The following is a 19,516-nucleotide window of genomic DNA, read 5'->3' as shown; positions in this document are numbered from 1 at the left end:
AAAAAAAAACAATTAGTTGTCTTTTTAATATTAATCTTTATTTAATTTTGAATTTTAAAGATAATATGTGTACACGGCAAAAAAAAATTATTGTTTGGTTTTGTTTTAGCAGCCTCAGGATCTTATGGTAGTAACAATGAAGTACGCATCCTGGACAGTCAGTGCTGGTTTTATTCATCCCTATTAACCTCTCCTTCCCTCTAGCTGTTATTATTATTGTTATTATTAAAGAAACCTGTGTGATCTGATAAACTTGTTTTCCAAACCCTGCAGAATCTAGGTAGAGGTAGAATTTTTCACTGCAGTGTTGAAAATAATGAATCTTTCCACACTTACAAATACAAATGATTAACTTTCACAGAATTTTAGAGACTGGAAAGCCATCAGCAATCATCTATTTCCCCCTTTCATTTTATTTTGTAGATTATTAAATCAACTTTAAACACTGTAAAGGACATTTTTTTAAGTAATGTAAACTTACCATCTACTTTCTGTTTATTCCAGTCTTTCAGCATAGTTGTAATCACAGTATGTATATAATTTTGTGTTCTACTCTTAATTTTCTATATTTTATACAATCACATTATTTTACTATTTTACTATAGTCTTCCATCAAACTGATATAATTTACTCAATGTCTCTACTATTGGTTGTTCAGATTTTCTATCTCAGAATTATAGTCTTTTTTTTTTTTTTTTTTTTGACAGAGTCTTTCTCTGTCACTGGAGTGCAGTGGTGCTATCTTGGCTCCGCTTCCTGTGTTCAAGTGATTCTCCTGCCTCAGCCTCCTGAGGAGCTGGGATTACAGGCGTGCACCACCACACCTGACTAATTTTTAGAATACTTTTAGTAGAGATGGGGTTTCACCATGTTGGCAAGACTGGTCTTGAACTACTGACTTCAGGTGATCTGCCCACCTCAGCCTCCCAAAGTACTGGGATTACAGGCATGAGCCACTGTGCTTGGCCTATAATCTTTACAATTAGCTTTGTAGATATTTTCTTCTGTTGGCTTATTCCTTGTGATATCTGATAATTAGGAACATTCTAATTGTCCTCCAAATTTATAAGGCTATCCAAAGCCCAACCACCCATAAGTTAGCTTGCTTGCTCAATTTATTTATTCTTAATTTAATATTTAGGCATAAAATTGAACCTTATTAACTTGCCTGATATTTTTTATTTTTTTAAGAAACAGGGTCTCACTCTGTTGCCCAAGCTGGAGTGCAGTAGCACAATCATACATAGCTCACTGCAGCCTGGAACTTCTGGGCTCAAACAATCCTCCCATCTCAGCCTCTTGGGTAGCTGGGACTACAGGCATGTGCCATCACTTCCAGCTAATTTTTAAAATTTTTTTGCAGAGATAGAGTCTCCCTATGTTGCCCAGCAGGCTGGTCTCAAGCTTCTGGCCTCAACCGATCCTCCTGCCTCAGCCTTCCGAAGTGCTGCGCTTATAGGCCTAAGCCTCTGTGCTGGGTCTCCTTTTAACCTTAGTAGTAGGGGTCGGATACGGTAGCTCACGCCTGTAATCCCAGCACTTTGGGAGTCCAAGACGGGCAGATCACTTGAGGCCAGGAGTGCAAGACCAGCCTGGCCAACATGGTGAAACCCTGTCTCTACAAAAAACACAAAAATTACCCAGGCATGGGGGTGCACGCCTGTAATCCCAGCTATGCCGGACGCTGAGGCACAAGAATTGCTTGAACCCAGGAGGCAGAGGTTGCAAATATTTGTTTTCATATTTACTACACTGGGACAGAGATGAAAAAGAATAAGATATAATATTGGGTACACTCTACTGTACTGCAGGTAGGGAGTATAAATTGGACAGTACTTTTTTTTTTTTGAGACAAAGTCTCGCTCAGCCACCTAGGCTGGAGTGCAGTGGCATGATCTTGGCTCACTGCAACCTCCCTCCCCTGGGTTCAAGTGATTCTCCTGCCTCAGCCTCCTGAGTAGCTGGGACTACAGGTGTGCGCCACCACGTTCAGCTAATTTTTGCATTTTTTTTAGTAGAGACCGGATTTCACCATGTTAGCCAGGATGGTCTCAATCTCTCGATCTTGTGATCCACCCACCTTGGCCTCCCAAAGTTCTGGGATTACAGGCATGAGCCACTGTGCCCAGCCCTGGACAGTACTTTTGGAGGGCAATTTGGCCATTAGAAAACTGTATGCACCATGCAACAAGAATTCTACTTCTTGGGATTTATCTTTCAAAATATAACAGAAAAGGCTGGGCGCAGTGGCTCACGCCTGTAATCCCAGCACTTTGGGAGGATGAAGTGGGCAGATCACAAGGTCAGGAGATCGAGACCATCTTAACTAACACGGTGAAACCCCGTCTCTACTAAAAAAAATAAAATAAAATAATACAAAAAATTAGCCAGGTGTGGTGGCAGGTGTCTGCAATCCCAGCTACCAGGGAGGCTGAGGCAGGAGAATGGGGTCAACCTGGGAAGCGGAGCTTGCAGTGAGCCAGGATCACACCGCTGCATTCCAGCCTGAACAGAGCGAGACTCCACCTCAAAAAAAAAATATATATATATATACACACACACACACACAGGAGTTCAAGGCCAACCTGGACAACAATATATATATACACATACAGAAAAATGGCTGGGTGTGGTGGCTCACACCTGTAATCCCAGCATTTTGGGAGGCTGAGGCGGGCAGATCACCTGAGGTTAGGAGTTCAAGACTAGCCTAGCATGGTGAAATCCCGTCTCTACTGAAAATACAAAAAAATTAGCCAGGCATGGTGGCGCATGCCTGTAGTCCCAGCTATTTGGGAAGCCGAAGCAGAAGAATTGCTTGAACTTGGGAGGCGGAGGTTGTAGTGAGCCGAGATGGTCCACTGCACTCCAGCCTGGGGAACAGAGCGAGACTCTGTCACAAAAAAAAAAATTAATTAATGTAATTTAGTAAGTAGTAGGAACACTGACTCTTCCTTTTTTTTAAACTTGTATTCTTCTTTGTGAATTATTGGTGCATATGTTTTGTCCATTTTTAGGATCTTGGTGCTTTACTGACATGTACATTATGCATATATTATAAATTTTAATATTTTATACCAAAAATTAATTCTAAGTATGTTTCCAATTTAATATTCTTCTTTTAGTTTTGCATAGTCAAAATTTGGGAGAAAAAATTCAAATTATACCTGTCCATCTTTTCCTCTGTATTCCTCCTTATTACATTTCAATAGTTAGAAAAGTCTCTTTTTCATGGAAATGTTGGTATCTGTTGAGGTGGGTGATGAATAGTTACATGGCGATTCATTTTGCTATTCTCTCACTTGGGTGTATATTGGAAAATGTTCATAATAAAAGCTTTTGTTCTTTTTTTTTTTTTGAGATGGAGTCTCACTCTGTCGCCACCGCGCCCGGCTAATTTTTTGTATTTTTAGTAGAGACGGGGTTTCACTGTGTTAGCCAGGATGGTCTCGATCTCCAAAAGCTTTTTTTTTTTTTAATGCTAGTCCAGGGAAACAGTAGAAGTGGAGAAGAAACAAAGAAATCTCTGTAACTGGCTGTGATCAGTAATAAAAACTTTTTAAAAAAACTCTCTCTTCCTCATTGCTAGAAAACTCATCCTATTTTATTTCTACTAGTTTTTCTCCCACCCCTTTCATCTTACAGTTGAGGAAAGGCACCCAGGAGGTTAAAAAGTAACTAGCTGACTGTGACTCATCTTCCCCCCTACTAAACTTAGCCACCACCCTTTCTTTTTTAGGCACAGCAAAAACACCCCAAGGTAGGGCTATTTGGAAAGGGCTAGGATTCAATTAAAGAAAGCTGGGCTGGTAGCTTCCAAGCAACTGTTGTTTTATTCCTACAAACTTACACCAACCCTAACCCACACGGTAAGGCCAGGGATGTGCTGATAAACCTAATAGCCAGCTCTCCAAGGAAAGGACACCCTGATGTGTAGCCACTTCTTTGGTGTAAATCTTTGCACCCTGACCAATCTCAAGTTACTATTGTGATGTCACTGAACTGGGAGTTGGGGGTAGATGGGCAGCAGCACCCCATTACACATTAATACCAGTTTCACCACACAGATATAATAGACACAAATACCCTCAGGAGCATAGATAACGGCAAAAGGTAACTTAAGAATTATGAAATGATGAATTGTTTTAAATACAAATTACTTATAAATATTCATATTTCAATATAACTTATTTACTCATTAGTTCATATAATTTAATTTTAAATCACAGCTGGCTATATTTAACAATCATCTTGCAAAACCTCTAAAAATTTTAACAGTCAGTTCTCAGGGCCTGATACAAGGACAATTTAGCACATCACTGGGAGATAGAAGAATAACAAAAGCAAGACTTTTTTTTTTCCAATCATGGTAACATATATATAGCAAAATTTATCATTTTAACCATTAAAACATTTTTTTTGAGATAGGGTTGCCCCGGCTGGAGTGCAGTGGTGTGATCTCAGCTCACTTGAGTCTTGACCTCCCTAGCTCAAGCGATCCTCCTATTTCAGCCTCCCAAGTAGCTGGGACTACAGGTGCAGGCCACCATGCCTGGCTAATTTTTGTAGAGACAGGGTTTTGTCATGTTGTGCAGGCTAGTCTTCAACTCCTGAGCTCAAGTGATCCTCTAGTCTCAGTCTCCCAAAGTGTTGGGATTACAGGTGTGAGCCACTGTGCCTGGCCTATTTTAACCATTTTAAAGTGTACAATTCAGTGGCATTAAGTACATTCGCAATGTCTTGCAACAATCATCATCATCCATTCCTAGAACTCTTCCATCATTCCAAACAGAAACTCTGAACACGTAAAACAGTAACCCCCTCACCTCGGCCCTTGGTAATAACCTCTATTCCACTATCTGTCTCTATGAGTTTGACTATGGTAGGTACCTCATGTAAGTGGAATCATATAACATTATCCTTCTGTGTCTGGATTATTTCACTTAGCATAATGTTTTCAAGGTTTGTCCATGTTGTACTATGTGTTAGAATTTCATTCCTTTTAAAGTGAAACCAAAATTTCAAGACCAACATTTAGAGCCACCATCAGTATACAGACAATTAACCAGGCCTGGAGGGAAGATGCATTGACCCCACTTCACCTTCTCACTTCTTTTGGAACAAGCCCAGCCTAGAGTTACCAAAATACAGAAGGCTAGATGAATCCCTCTATGCAAAACACAGCCAGAGGGGAAGGCCCCGGGATAGCCTAGGAGGGAGCACAAAAGAACGTGGAAAGGATAGGATGTGTGTGGCAGGCATGATAAAATCCTATTATGTCATCTTTTCAATGAACCCAGATCAGTATTATTTGTTCTAAAAGTGTGGTTTCCAGACGAACAGCATCACCATCACCTGGGACCTTGTTCAAAGTGCAATTCTTAGGCCCAACCCTAGATCTACAGAATCCTAAACTCTGGGGATGGGATCCAGCAGTTTGGGTTTTAAGAAGCCTCCAGGCCATGCATGATAGCTTGTGCCTGTAATCTCAGCTATTGGGAGGCTGAGGTGGGAGAATCCCTGAGCCCAGGAGTTTGAGGCCAGTCTGGGTAACATACCAAGACCATCATCTCTAAAAACTAAAAATAAATAAATAATCTTTGTCAAGTGCAAGAATCCCGCCAAGTGATTCTGATACATTCTGAGGTTTGAGAACCCTAGTTCTATAGTAATAATTCTAGACTCAAACTATTGATGTCTAAAAGGTCCCCAAACCACCCCATGAGCATTTCATAAATATAGATTGCCAGTCATGACTTTACATCAAGTATGAGGAAATGGGAAGGGGGATAAGTTATATTAATGGGGGAATTTATAATACCTTTTTTTTTTTTTTGATATAGAGTCTTGCTCTGTCGCCCAGGCTGGAGTGCAGTGGCGCGATCTCGGCTTCACTGCAAGCTCCGCCTCCCGGGTTCACGCCATTCTCCCGCCTCAGCCCCCAGAGTAGCTGGGACTACAGGCGCCCGCCACCTCGCCCGGCTAATTTTTTTTTTGTATTTTTTAGTAGCGACGGGGTTTCACCGTGTTAGCCAGGATGGTCTCGATCTGCTGACCTCATGATCCGCCCGTCTCGGCCTCCCAAAGTGCTGGGATTACAGGTGTGAGTCACCGCGCCCAGCCATTATAATACTTTTAAAACACTTGCATAAACATGACTTAGGAAGTATTGTGTTTGCCAAAGATTATTTAAACAGCAGAGTTCTCAAAACCATCCACTGCAAACATGCATTACTCCTGGTAGGCCAGATCTGGTATTCTATGATATCTGTGAAACTCCAAATTAAATTCTCTTCCCACAGATGGGTGCTGGCATAGGCTGTCATGAAGAGCATTCAGGCTTAGAATCCAGAACAAGAACCAAGTTCCAGTCCCCGTTCTGCCCTCCAGATTTAACCCACCTATGAGAGCTGGTTTATTTTGGCATAAAATTGGGACAGTAGCAGTTCCTGCAATGCACAGACTTTTTTGCAAAAATCAGCAATAATGTCAATCTCCATTACACTTTCCTTCTTCCTTAGGAGCACCTTCTTTCTGTTTAGAGAGTGGGTTTGGTAAACCAGGAAGGTGGGGCTAGCCCCAGAAGGAGATAATAAGTGGTCCAAGGCAACCCCATTTGAACAGCCATGAATGGGTTAGGAGTGGCCACGTGACCCACTTCTGACCAAAAAGAAATAAGGACAAACCTGCTAAGACGCTTTGAAGTTCCTCCAGGCTAAAAAGACAGAGTCAGCCAGCCAAATTCCCCCTTTCTCCTGGCCCTGGATGTTGTCAGGACATGATGTCTGGAGCTATGGCTTCAAAAGGATTCTACTTAATGTCGATTGTATAGCGTCTGTCTAGCTTGTTATATGAGGAAAGTTCTCAAATTCAAAAGTACACAAAAGTCATGTGGGGAGCAGTTAAAATACAGATTTTTGGTGAGGACCCTGAAGATCTTGGGTAGGCCCCAGAAACTTCATTTAATCCAGTTTAAATAAGCAACCCTGGCATTCTCCTCCTAAGAATCAGTCCAGGCCCTGTTTCTTACACAAGTGGTTTTCAGACCCCAGTTCCAAAACTGCCACTCGCTATGTGTGCAGCCACTCACAGTCTTTACTTAAAATTTATTTTGCCCCTATCATGTGCGAGGTGTGGCAGGAGAAAGATGGAGGGGACATGATCTTGCTCTCAAGGAGCACGTAATCTCCTAAGAGAAATAGAACAGGTATATAAGTAGTCTAAGGACAAAGTGGCATGTGAGAACTATTACAAATTGCATTGCAGGGTAGAGGAAGATGGACAATGTACCCCTAAGAAATTCAAAGAGCTCTCATGTGACTTAGGCTTTGAACAATAATGGGATTTCAATAGGGAAATAATTTTCCAGGCAGAGAAAACAGTAAAAACAAAGCTCCCACTATGATTATGAACACTGAGACTTATTTGGAAAAGAGTAGTTAGTTTGGAGTTGAGTGGGAGTTTAAGGACACCATGAAGGGAGCAAGAGCTACAAAAGTAATTTTCAAAACTGGATCATTTTTGTAGCAGGCCAGGACTAGAGGGTGGACGAGATTTTCTAGGCCATGGGAAACCGTCCATTCACACTGCACACTTGTAGCAAGGGCCGAGTATGTGCTCAGCAGCACTGTGCTAGCCAGAGGGGACTGCATGGTCCCTGCCCTCAGTGGAGCTCAAAGCTGAAGAGAGGAGGCAGGTATGTGATCAGACATAGTAAGGTGTGAACATTCCCATCCTGGGGAAATCACAGAGTCAGGAGTGTGTAGGAGAGGCCCCTGACCCAGATTATATCAGGGAAGGAGACCGTATCTAAGATGAACATTGGAGGTCTGGACAGGCTAAGCAGGGAAGCAAGGAGCCATGTTTCTCCAAGGCTAAATCTCTGCCTTGATTTCCTTCCTGTTACCCAGCACTTTCATTTTATCTGAAAACATTTATTACATAACTTTGCCATGCACTGGGGCAGCTGCAAAGGGAAGCAGGGATTTATATTCCAGGCCAGCAGTTCCTTACATGGGATCCTCGGACCCTCTAGGACCTATCCCTCGATACTCATCTGGCCTGTCTCCCATACACCTACAGAATGGATTTAGTTTCTAAGGGACCTCCATCTCCACCTCTGGGACTTGCCTGCCGTGACAGACATGCCATTCCTTCAGTGTGCTTTGGTCTAGCTTTCTCATCTCCATGACTGTGCATAAGCCCTTCTTCTCTAGCCCTGGCTCAATATAAAGCTTCCTCCTCCCGGAAGCCTTCTCTGACCACTAATGATACAGTTAGGTGCACCTCTTCTGTTACTCCATGGCAGTCTGCACATATCTGTCAAATTATTATACTAATCATATAGTCCTATGATTTTTGAATCATTGATTTACTGATCTGAGTCAGTGTGTTTCATTCTTGAATCTCTAGTGCCTGTCACTTATATATAAAATAAAGAAATGCACCTTTGCCCATTTGGCAGAGGCCACTGACCTCCTGCCTAGCTCTCGAAGACCCTACCCCAAGGTTCGGAGCTGTCTCCCCTCCCTTTAGATGCTGCCCTAAGTCTTGCTCCCACGAGGATGGGCCACCAGAGTCATGATGCAGCACATCATCCTGCTTCAGCCTCCGCTGTCCACTCCTCACCTGGACCCCCTGCATACTCAGAATGACCTAGATCAATATTAAGTTCATCTTAGACAAGTGGTTTGGACTTAGACTCTCCTTCCCCTCTGAAAGAATTCAGCCCCATGGCTTAATCTCCCAGCCCTGTCTTTTTCAGCTGATTTCCCTTTATATTTATTTATTTATTTATTTATTTATTTATTTATTTATTTATTTATTTTTTGAGACAGGGTCTCATTCTGTCATCCAGGTTGGAGTTCAGTGGCATGATCTTAGCTCACTGCAACCTCTGCCTCCAAGGTCCAAGTAACCTCCTACCTCAGTCTCCCCAGTAGCTGGGACTATAGGCACATGCCACCATGCTTGGCCAATTGTTTTATATTTTTGGTAGAGTAATGGTTTCGCCCAGGCTGGTCTCGAACCCCTGAGCTCAGGAGATCTACCTATTTTAGCTTGGGATTACAAGCATGAGCCACTGCGCCTGGCCTGATTCCCCCACTTTTAACCCATTATACAGAATGGTAAAGCATAGGATATAGTCATACTGACAAGTTTAAATCCTGGCTGTGCCACTCGTCAGTGTGCAACTTTGAGCAAATTACTCAACCCCTTTGTGCCTCTGTTTCCTCATCTTACATTGGCAATGATAATACTAGTACCCACCTACTATGGGTGAAAATTTAATGAAATATCATACCAGATGTCTGGCACAGGGTCAGGATCATAGAAGACACTTGGTGAACATTAGCTATCAATGTCTCCAGCAGAGAGAGGCAGGTCTCTCACAGACTAAGACACAGTCTGGCTGAAGATAGGGGTCCAGGCTCCAAAGTCAAGGTCAGGCCCCTCAGTACCCATGGCCATTGATATCACCAGAAGAAATTTCTCTGACAAAGGCCCCTGCCCCAGAAAGTCTACCTAGTCTACGGGTCCTGATTTATTCCATCTACCTCCTGTCTCTGCTTCTGCAGCAAAAGACACCCTGGAATCAATCAGACCATTTAAAAACAGAGCTAGGCTAGGTGCCATGGCTCATGCTTGTCATCCCAGTACTTTGGGAGGCTGAAGCAGACAGATGGCTTGACTCCAGGAGTTTGAAACCAGCCTGGGAAATGTGGTAAAACTCTGTCTCTACAAAAAATACAAAACATTAGCTGGGCGTGGCAGTACATGCCTATAGTTCCAGCCACCTGGGAGGCTACAGTGGAAGGGTCGCTTGCATGCAGGAGTTTGAGGCTGCAGTGAGCCATGGTTGTGCCACTGCACTCCAGTCAGGGTGACAGAGTGAGACCCTGTCTTAGAAAAACAAAAAGAAAAACGAAACAAAACCAAAAGCAGAGCCTTCTCCACCATCCAACTAGAGGCACCTTTACATTCTTTTAGGAACCAGCTACCCAAGTGAAACACACGGCAAGAATGAGCGGTAGCTACTTTATCTCATTGGAAACTGAAGGATACTTGCATGTTAGTTCTTTGTACACATATAAGGAAGTATATGATCAAATGTTAATTTTACGGTTGGAAAATCTGAGAATTATACATTCCTCATTTCTATTTAATTCTCTCCCTTCACAAACAGTGTTAAATGGGCAGGTGATATCTGTAATGCTCTATTTTTTTTTAATTAATAGGTAACATATAAACATAATAAAAAATTCAAATAGTACAAATAAGTACATAATGACAAGTCTGTAAGACTTTCCTTTCCCCTCCCCAGGCAACCACTCTTATAATTTTCCTGTGTATCCTCCTAGAAGTATTTAATGCACTAATAAGCATATGAGAATATAGATAGCCTCCATCTTTTTTTTTTGAGATTTTTTTAAAAAGTAAAGTACAGCTTTACGTGGTATGCTACCATATTGGTGTATAAAAATGATGGAGGCTCTCACGCCTGTAATCCCAGCACTTTGGAAGGCTGAGGCAGGTGGATCACTTGAGGTCAGGAGTTTGAGACCAGCCTGGCCAAAATGGTGAAACCCCATCTCTACTAAAAATAAGAAAAAATAGCTGGGCGTGGTAGTGCACGCCTGTAATCCCAGCTTCTACGGAGGCTGAGACAGAAGAATTGCTTGAACCCAGGGCAGAGGTTGCAGTGAGCTGAGATCAAGCCACTGCACTCCAGCCTGGGTGACAGAGTGAGACTGTTATTAAAAAAAAAAAAAAAAAAAAAAAAGAAGTAGGGTATATAAGCATCTGTACCCCACTGTAATGTCAAGTAAAATCACTCTGTGATTTTCCTCCATGTATAATATGGGGGAAAATGAATATTCCCCCATAAAATATGTATTAATACAAAATTAATGTGAAATATAAGGTAAAATTAATAAAGTAAATGAACATAATTTATGTAATATAATGTAAAATTAATATCATTTACAGAAATTAGTTATAATTTTATAATTAACACATTGATGTAAAATTAATATTCCCCCATAATATATGTATTTTTCCCCATCTATGCCTTTTCTCTAATTATCCTCTTTTGTAAGTTGACTTTTCAGTAAACCTTCAGAGGGCAAAGGGGATCCTTTCGCTTGTCCCCTACAGTAATTTTATACAATATTTTAAAATAATTTTGGGCCAGTGGTTCATGCCTGTAATCCCAGCACTTCAGGAGACCAAAGCAGGAGGATCACCCAGGAGTTTGAGACCAGCCTGGGCAACATAGCGAGACTCTATCTGTACAAAAATTTTTAATAATAATAATAATAAGCTGGGCATGCCTATAGTCCCAGATACTCTAGAGGCTGAGGTGGAAGGATTGCTTAAGCTCAGGAGTTTGTGGGTATGGTGAGCTATGATTACACCAGTGCATTCCAGGCTGGACTACAGAGCAAGACCCCCTTTCTAAAAATTAAAAAAGTAACAATTTTGTGTATGAAACAAAGTTTTGACCACAACTCATTATGAGAAGTCAGGTGTGACATTTCCACTTGCAGTGTCATGTCGGCACGCAAAGTTTCTAATTTTGGATTTTCTTTTTTTTTTTTTTTTTTTTTTTTTTTTTTGAGACGGAGTCTCGCTCTGCCACCCAGTCTGGAGTGCAGTGGCCGGATCTCAGCTCACTGCAAGCTCTGCCTCCCGGGTTTACAGCCACTCTCCTGCCTCAGCCTCCCGAGTAGCTGGGACTACAGGCGCCCGCCACGTCGCCCGGCTAGTTTTTTTTTTTTGTATTTTTTAGTAGAGACGGGGTTTCACCATGTTAGCCAGGATGGTCTCGATCTCCTGACCTCGTGATCCACCCATCTCGGCCTCCCAAAGTGCTGGGATTACAGGCTTGAGCCACCGCGCCCGGCCTACAGATTGGGGATACTCACGCTGTATCCATGACTGAGTTTAGAACTGTGTCTATAAACTCCTTGAAATTGTATGAAAAATGTTAAGTATATATTTATTTTTATCAAGAAAGGATCCATGGCTTCATTCAGATTCTTATAGGGGTCTGTGATTCTAAGGATGAGAACCAGAGTCAGCAGGTGCTTGCACAGCATCAAAAAGTAGCAGTAGCAGAAGCTGAAGTTGGGTAAGACTCAGAAAATGTTTTCCTGAGTCCCCTGTAGAGGAGTAAGAGAGAAGATGCTGGGAGCTGATCATGGCACACGCTTATAGCTCTAAAGGACCTTCTCCAGGGAAGATGGTTCAATCGCATATAAACCAGGAGAACTTGTTCCCAGTAATCACAGGGCCCCTCTATATTAGATTCTGTTAATGATTTAACATGCCACCTCTCTAGCAGGGGTGAGTGTCTAAACCCAGAGGAATGAATCCACAGTGACTGGGCAGGGAGGTCTCTTGATGACTTGACAAAATGAAGTAGAGGTGGGCATGGGGGGGCTTCCTGCTCCGTTATATGTCAGGCTGCTTGTTCTGTGTGTTGCTTCTAGGCCTAAAGGGTTAATTATTTCATAAGAGAGGAGGAGGAAAATGAAAGGATTTTTTTTTTTTTTTGAGATAGAATCTTGCTGTCACTCAGGCTGGAATGTAGTAGTACAATCTTGGCTCACTGCAACCTTTGACTCCTGGGCTCCAGTGATTCTCCCACTTCAGCCTCCCATATAGCTGGGACTACAGGAGCACACCACCACACCTGGCTAATTTTTATAGTTTTTTTCATGTGTTTGTTTGTTTTTGGTAGAGACAGAATTCACCATGTTGCCCAGGCTGTAGAAGGTCTTTTCCATAGTAATTTACAGTCTGACACTTGGCTGCAATTTATTTCTGGTGCTGATTGTGGATATAATATTCACTCTATTTTTTCATTTCAAGCAGTATGGACTAAGAAGCAGTATGGCAATTTACTGACATCAAACAACCTGAATCTTTAAAAAGAATTCTTCAAAGGTGGCGGTTCAGGTTCCCATAGCAAAAGCTCTCAGTCCAGTTCAAACAAAACCAAACACTAATAAATTACTCCCAATAAAACCAACAACAGACCTTAGATAGAAATCCTAAATTCCTCAGGGAATTAATGTAGTACTCCATCTCAGTTTCAACTAAGTTAATCAACAAACAAACAAACAAACAAAATTCAGTTGGAGCTCCACATTGTTCTAGAGTTGTTAGTGCTGTAAGACTATGTGGTGAGTTTACAGAGGAAAAAAAAAAACTGCTAATCAAATCACAAGGGAGATGTGATTGGTATAATAAAGAACTATCCTTGGCCGGGCGCAGTAGCTCACGCCTGTAATCCCAGCACTTTGGGGGACTGAGGCAGGCAGATCACGAGGTCAGGGGTTTCCACCCTGACAAACATAGTGAAACCCCGTCTCCACTAAAAATACAAAAATTAGCCTGGCATGGTGGCGTGTGCCTGTATTCCCAGCTACTTGGGAAGCTGAGGCAGGAGAATCACTTGAACTTGTGAGGCAGAGGTTGCAGTGAGCAGTGGGTGACAGAGCAAGACTCTGCCTCAAAAACAAACAAACAAACAAACAAAAGAACTATCCTTGAGAAGGAAGGTTTTAGCATTTACCATATTACCTAGAGTTTATACATAATAACCAAAATCTAAGTTTCCTTGGAAAGGTGATATGTTTTTATTAATGCTTTATTCAATTTATGAAGTATGCACATATTCATATAAGTGTTTCTAAAACATAGTTTCTCAGTCGGGCATGGTGGCTTACACCTGCAATCCCAGAACTTTGGGAGGCTGAGGCGAGCGAATCGTCTGAAGTCAGGAGTTCGAGACCAGCCTTGGCAACATGGTGAAACTCCACCTCTACTAAAAACACAAAAATTAGCTGGGTGTGGTCCCAGGTACTCAGGAGGCTGAGGCAAGAGAATCGCTTGAACCTGGGAGGCAAAGTTTGCAGTGAGCTGAGATGGCACCACTGCACTCCAGCCTGGGTGACAGAGAGAGACGCTGTCTCAAAACATAAAAAAAAAAAAAGCATAGTTTCTCGAATTGAGTCCCGAATCCCAGTCATCCAGGGAGCTGCTTAAATAAGCAGAATCTGAATGTTGTATAAGCTTCCTGGGTGATTTTGATGCACCCTGAAGTTTGGGAACTACAGCTTTAGAAGTTACCTGAGCTTAACCTGCTAACCCTTCCCAGCTCCATCAGAAAAGGGCTGTGAACCTCTGCCTGAACACCTCTAGTGAGAGAGCTCTCGCCAACATCAAGGCTGCCTAGTCTGTGGGTTTTAAAAGCCACTTCCTCAAATTCAACCAGAGCCTACCACCCAGCTCTGCCAAACACCTCAAAGAGCGAGTTTATTCCCTTGTCCACATGTCAAACACCTCTGGCATTTAGGGCTGTTGGCTAGCATGCACCCCCCACACTCACTGCAAACTTCTCTCTTCTTTTTCTTTAGAGACAAGATCTCACTCTGTCACCTAGGCTGGAGTGCAGTGGCACAATCATAGCTCACTGCAGTCTCAAACTCCTGGGCTCAAGGGATCCTCCTACCTCAGGCTCCCAAGTAGCTGGGACAACAGGTGCGCTCCCTTTCCAGTTGAAACAGTTCTAGTTCATCCAACCCCATTTCACATCAGCTTGACAAGAAGAAAATAAGAAAAAGAAAAACATTTGTTCAAATTTAGTTAACAATCTACGAAGCCACAAATCCAAATTACTATGAACCAAGCACTGATGGAGTTATGGTAGGGCGGAGAGGATAAGAGAACAGGCTTTTGTATCCTGGCGGCTGGATTTAAGCTTTAGTTCACAAATGGTCTGAACTTGACCAAGGACGATGATATGGAACCTTGGGATCCTCAGCTGTAAACCAATGTTAATAACCCCAGTGCAGGTTGAAGTGAAGATTAGATAAGACAGTCTAAGATGAGTGTTACTAAAAGTTGCTCCAGGGAGGACACTGCAGTGTCTATCAAACTGCCTCCATACGTAGCCCTAACTGCAGTGAAAACAAACCCTCAAGGGCTAGGTTTGGACCAAATTGCAGCCCAAATCCCAAGCAAAATGTTTTCGAGGTTTCTTGTTTTAGATTTAAAAGGTATATAATTTTTGGATTCTACTTCAAAATATATCTGATTGTTTTAGTATAAAAAGTGTTTTTAATCTGAAATATTTGTGTAAAAGTGACACTCAAAGAAAATCTCCTCCTCTTGTTTTTGTTTGTTTGCTTGCTTGTTTGTTTATCACCCAGGCTGGAGTGCAGTGGTGTGATCATAACTCACTGCGGCCTTGAACTCCTGGGCTTAAGCGATCCTCCCTCTCCAGCCTCCCAAGTAGATGGGACTACAGGTGGGCGTTACCATGCCCAGCTAATTTTTAAACTTTTTGTACAGATGGGGTCTTGCTATGATGCCCAGGCTTCCCCACCCCTTGTTTATTCTGCAACTTCAGGTACTCCCTGGCACACTGCCCACCATCCCCAGTGCCTGCCATTCATCTTGATCTCCCTCGGAGAAAAGCAGGCTTAGTCTACAAGCAGATAATAAGTGAGCTCAGGAAAACAAAAGAGTGGCTGGACATAAACAAAGAAACATACCACTGGACATGAGCCTGGGGATGACCAGGAGACTCACCCTTTAAACACTAAGGCCTGGAGTGGTACATGGCTTGACTGTGCAGGTTACTCTCTAAATTGCTTGCAGAGAAAAATGATCCCTAACCAAATGCAAGAACATCTAGGAGGGAAATTCACAGAAGCCTTTGATCCAGTAGCTGTGTGTCTGTGCCTGCCTACATGTGGGTGGGGGCAGGGGTGTACTTGCATCCATATCCTCAATCAACAGAAATCTGACATGAGCTGAATGAAGATGGCCTTGGCCTGATAGGGCTCTGGGGAGTCAGCAGCTCTTGGGTCGCTGGGGTTATCCATTTTCTTATTCCTGTCCACTTCCTCTCCTAATTGCTCTTCCATTTGTGTCTGAGAATTCCCTGGCAACGAAAAACCTAGGGTTTGGGCGCTGGGCATAGTGGCTCATGCCTGTAATCCCAGCACTTTGGGAGGCTGAGGCAGGTGGATCACCTGAGGTCAGGAGTTCAAGACCAGCTTGACCAACATGCCAAAACCCCGTCTCTACTAAAAATACAAAAAAATAGCCGGGCGCAGCGTCAGGTGCCTGTAGTCCCAGCTACTCGGGAAGCTGAGGCAGGAGAATGGCGTGAACCTGGAAGGCAGAACTTGCAGTGAGCCAAGATCGAGCCACTGCACTCCAGCCTGGGCGACAGAGCAAGGCTCCATCTCAAAAAAAAAAAAAAAATTCTAGGGTTTGGTTATCGATAGTTACCAGTTACCTCCTGAGTAGCTGGAACTATAGGCACGTGGTGGCATGCACCTGTAGTCTCAGCTACTCAGGAGGTTGAGGTGGGTGAAACACCTGAGCCTGGGAGGCAGAGTGAGCTGTATCCAGGCACTGCACTCCAGCCTGAGCTACAGGAGTGATACTGCGTCTTAAAACAAAACAAAAAATTAAAGGGCAAACAGTAGGGAATGGAAAAGGGTGGTGGGGTGTCATGGACTGGTGGGCAGGAGAATGGATAACTTGGAGAGGACCACCCTATCTATCCTTCCCACTGTCAGCAGGAGAGAGCAGATACCGAGTTCCATGAAAAGCACGAGTTATGCAGGACCCACTGTGCTCTATCAGCTCAGAAGACTTGCATTGACCCGGGGGGCACTTCTGCCGGCAAATTGTTGAGAAGCAATCCTCCTTGGCCCCAAAGTCTCCAGCTGGTCAAAGTCATGACAAACTGGTGAGACTGCGCCACTGGCCAACTCAAGTCATGGATCCTATAATGATCAGACTCCGATGTGCCGGGCACTGTGCCGAGGGCATTAGACACACGAGAAGGTAAGAAAATGGTAAGGATCTAGGAGAAAGGAGTAAGTTTCTTAAATGGAGTAAAGAAAGAATCAAAGAGTAAACTGTAAGAGGTGTTAGGCGCAGTTAGCTACAGTCAAGATTATCTCGGTCCTTTCTTTTTGATGCCCGAGCCCAGCACACGGACTGAATAAATAACTGCCGTGGTCTCTGACCCGCGTCCTGAGCTGTGTAAGCGGCCCTGGATGTCTGGATGGTGCCAGTAGTTAGGCGCCGCACTCGCCTCCCTCTCGCCCACCCGGAGCGCGTCCCGGGCCCGCTGGCCCCCTCCACCGTGTGGCCGCCCGGGCTTGCCCGCAAGCCGGCGGCGAGCACCCACTCTAGGGCGCAGCGCGGAGCCGGGCATCCCCGCGAGACGCTCTCGGGCCATGTTCCACGTTCCCCGAGCCCAGGACCCCCGGCCCGGAGCCCCTTTACCCCTCGTACCGAGGCCGGGCTGCGCTCCTCCTCTGCGGCTGCGGAGGTCACACCCTGCTCAGGGCCAGACGGCGGGTCTTATCCGGGACGGCGGATCCGCCCCGCTTTGGGGTGGAGACTGAGCCCGAGTTCCTGGTTTTTCCTCTGCCCACGAGACCGGAAAATCCCTGGCTAGGCGAAGCGCACCTGGGGCCCCGGGCCTGGACGGCCGCGCCAGGAGCTCTCTGAGGGGCGGGCCTCGACCCTCGGCGGGTCCGCCCTCCACACGTGCCCGCGCCCCGGGCCGGCCTGGTCCCCCGGCCTCGCCCCCTGCCCGGATTGGATAGTGCCGCCAGTACCGCCAGCCCCGCTCCTGGTCCCGCAGGGTGGGAGCAGTTGGATTATCGGGGTCCCAGTTTCCCGGGCGCTCCACACCCTCGGAGGGCCGAGCCCGGGCCACCTCGCCAGTTCCTCCCTGCGCCTGCCGCGCCCAGCTCCGCGCGGAGCCGGAATCCCGCCGCGAATCCACGCTTCCCCCAACCCCGGAAAACCGTTTCTCTCCTAACGGCAGGCTAGTGCCGAACCCGTGGCCGGAAAAGTAGAAAGTGAAATCTGAAGGGTACATTTCATTTCCCTCTTTCACATGAAAACACATTCCCGAAAGTTTCCAGCCCTTCCCTCTTCCCTGTGCGCCCAGCAGGCCGGGAAAGCTTTGGAGTAGGAGTTAGGAGCAGCTCCGGATCTTTCTCTGTACTCCTGTGAGTGACTGAGGTTTAGACACTGTTCGTAGCTCCCAGGTTCGACTTGGCGCGGCGCTCATCCCTTGTAATAGTGTTGTGTTTTCATATCTGCTTCCCCTGCTGGACACAGCGTCTTGAAGCCACCAACTAGGGCCAGGTCGTCTTAGCACCCATGCCCAGCACCGATTCCGCCACGTAGTGAATGCTTGCAGAATGAATCCGTTGAGTCTATAGGCAAATTCGATTTTTTAAAAAAACAGAGAACAGCCCGTTTGGGGAGTGTTTTCTATCCGACACATCAAAATCTAAGTGGTTAATGGCACCCTTAAAGCTGGAGAGGTAACATTAAATTATTTCATTAAGATGTAATTTTAAAAGGTGGTTTAATATGGTTTAGAGCATGGGTTTTAGGATCAGTCTGATTTGGATACTAAAACTGGTTCTGCCTCTTTTGTCTGCATGTGATAACTTAAAAAATTAAGGCTGGGAACGGTGTAATCCCAGCACTTTGGGAGGCCAGGGCAAGTGGATCGCTTGAGCCCAGGAGTTCGAGACCAGCCTGGCCAACGTGGTGAAATCCCATCTCAAAAAAAAAAAAAAAAAATACACACACACACACACACACACACACCCACACACACACACACACATTAGCCGGGTGTGGTGGCATGCGCCTGTAGTCCCAGCTATTCAGTAGGATGAGGTGGAAGAAACACCCGAGCCTGGAAGGTGGAGGCTGCAGTGAGCTGAGACCGCACCACCGCACACTAGCCTGGGCAACAGAGCGAGACACTGTCACAAATAAAAAAAAAGAAAGAAAGAAAAGAAAAAATAAGTAAAATAACTAGCCGGGTGTGTAGCCACGCCTGTAGTCCCAGCTACTGGCCAGACTGAAGCAGGAGGATCACTCTAAGCCCAGGAGGTCAATGTTGCAGTGAGCTATGACTGCACCACACTGCACTCCAGCCTGGGCAACAGAGTGAGACCTTGTCTCAAAACAAAAACAAAAACAAAACAAAACAAAACAAAAAATTAAAGGGCAAACAGTAGGAAGAAATGAAATACGGATAATTCATTTCCTCAGCAAGATGAGAGAGACACTGCATCCCTTACAACCAACAGTTAGTCTGCGTGAGGTGGCTCAGACTGTAATCCCAACACTTTGGGAGGCCCAGGTGGTTGCTTGAGGCCAGGAGTTCGGGAGACTAGCCTAGGCTACATGGTGAAAACCTGTCTCAAAAAAGAGAGAGAGAAAAAGAAAAAATTAGGCTACACGAAAAAAATAAAGGTTAGGAATGAAGCAGACGCTGTTGGCACCCCGCTCAAATAATCTTTACTAGGTGGGTGCACCCAGCCCCAGCTCACTGCCCCTGACTGCCCACTTCTGCCAACATTTGCGCTCAGACCAGACTGGGGAAGCCACAGCTAGAGACTAACTTTTTAGGGTATAAAAGGCCAGGAATAAATCTGCGGTA

The 19,516-nt window shown here is 44.6% G+C and overlaps 1 protein-coding gene across 2 annotated transcripts in view; it reads right to left on the bottom strand.

The window, feature by feature from the left end:
* Positions 1 to 17,724, bottom strand: part of ANXA4 (annexin A4) — an 86,648-nt gene extending 68,924 nt beyond the window's left edge. Inside the window, exon 1 of one of the 2 annotated variants that reach the window (XM_010367619.2) lies at positions 17,332 to 17,724. The gene's annotated coding sequence lies outside the window, so the exon portion shown is untranslated. Of the gene's footprint in view, positions 1 to 14,521; positions 14,590 to 17,331 lie in introns of those variants that run through there. The other variant, XM_010367620.2, reaches the window with a different exon arrangement.
* Between the last annotated feature and the right edge of the window lie 1,792 nt (positions 17,725 to 19,516).

The sequence above is a fragment of the Rhinopithecus roxellana genome, chromosome 17 (genome assembly GCF_007565055.1).
Source record: "Rhinopithecus roxellana isolate Shanxi Qingling chromosome 17, ASM756505v1, whole genome shotgun sequence".
NCBI classification, from domain to species: domain Eukaryota; kingdom Metazoa; phylum Chordata; class Mammalia; order Primates; family Cercopithecidae; genus Rhinopithecus; species Rhinopithecus roxellana.
This window is presented reverse-complemented; position numbering and strand designations above follow the sequence as displayed.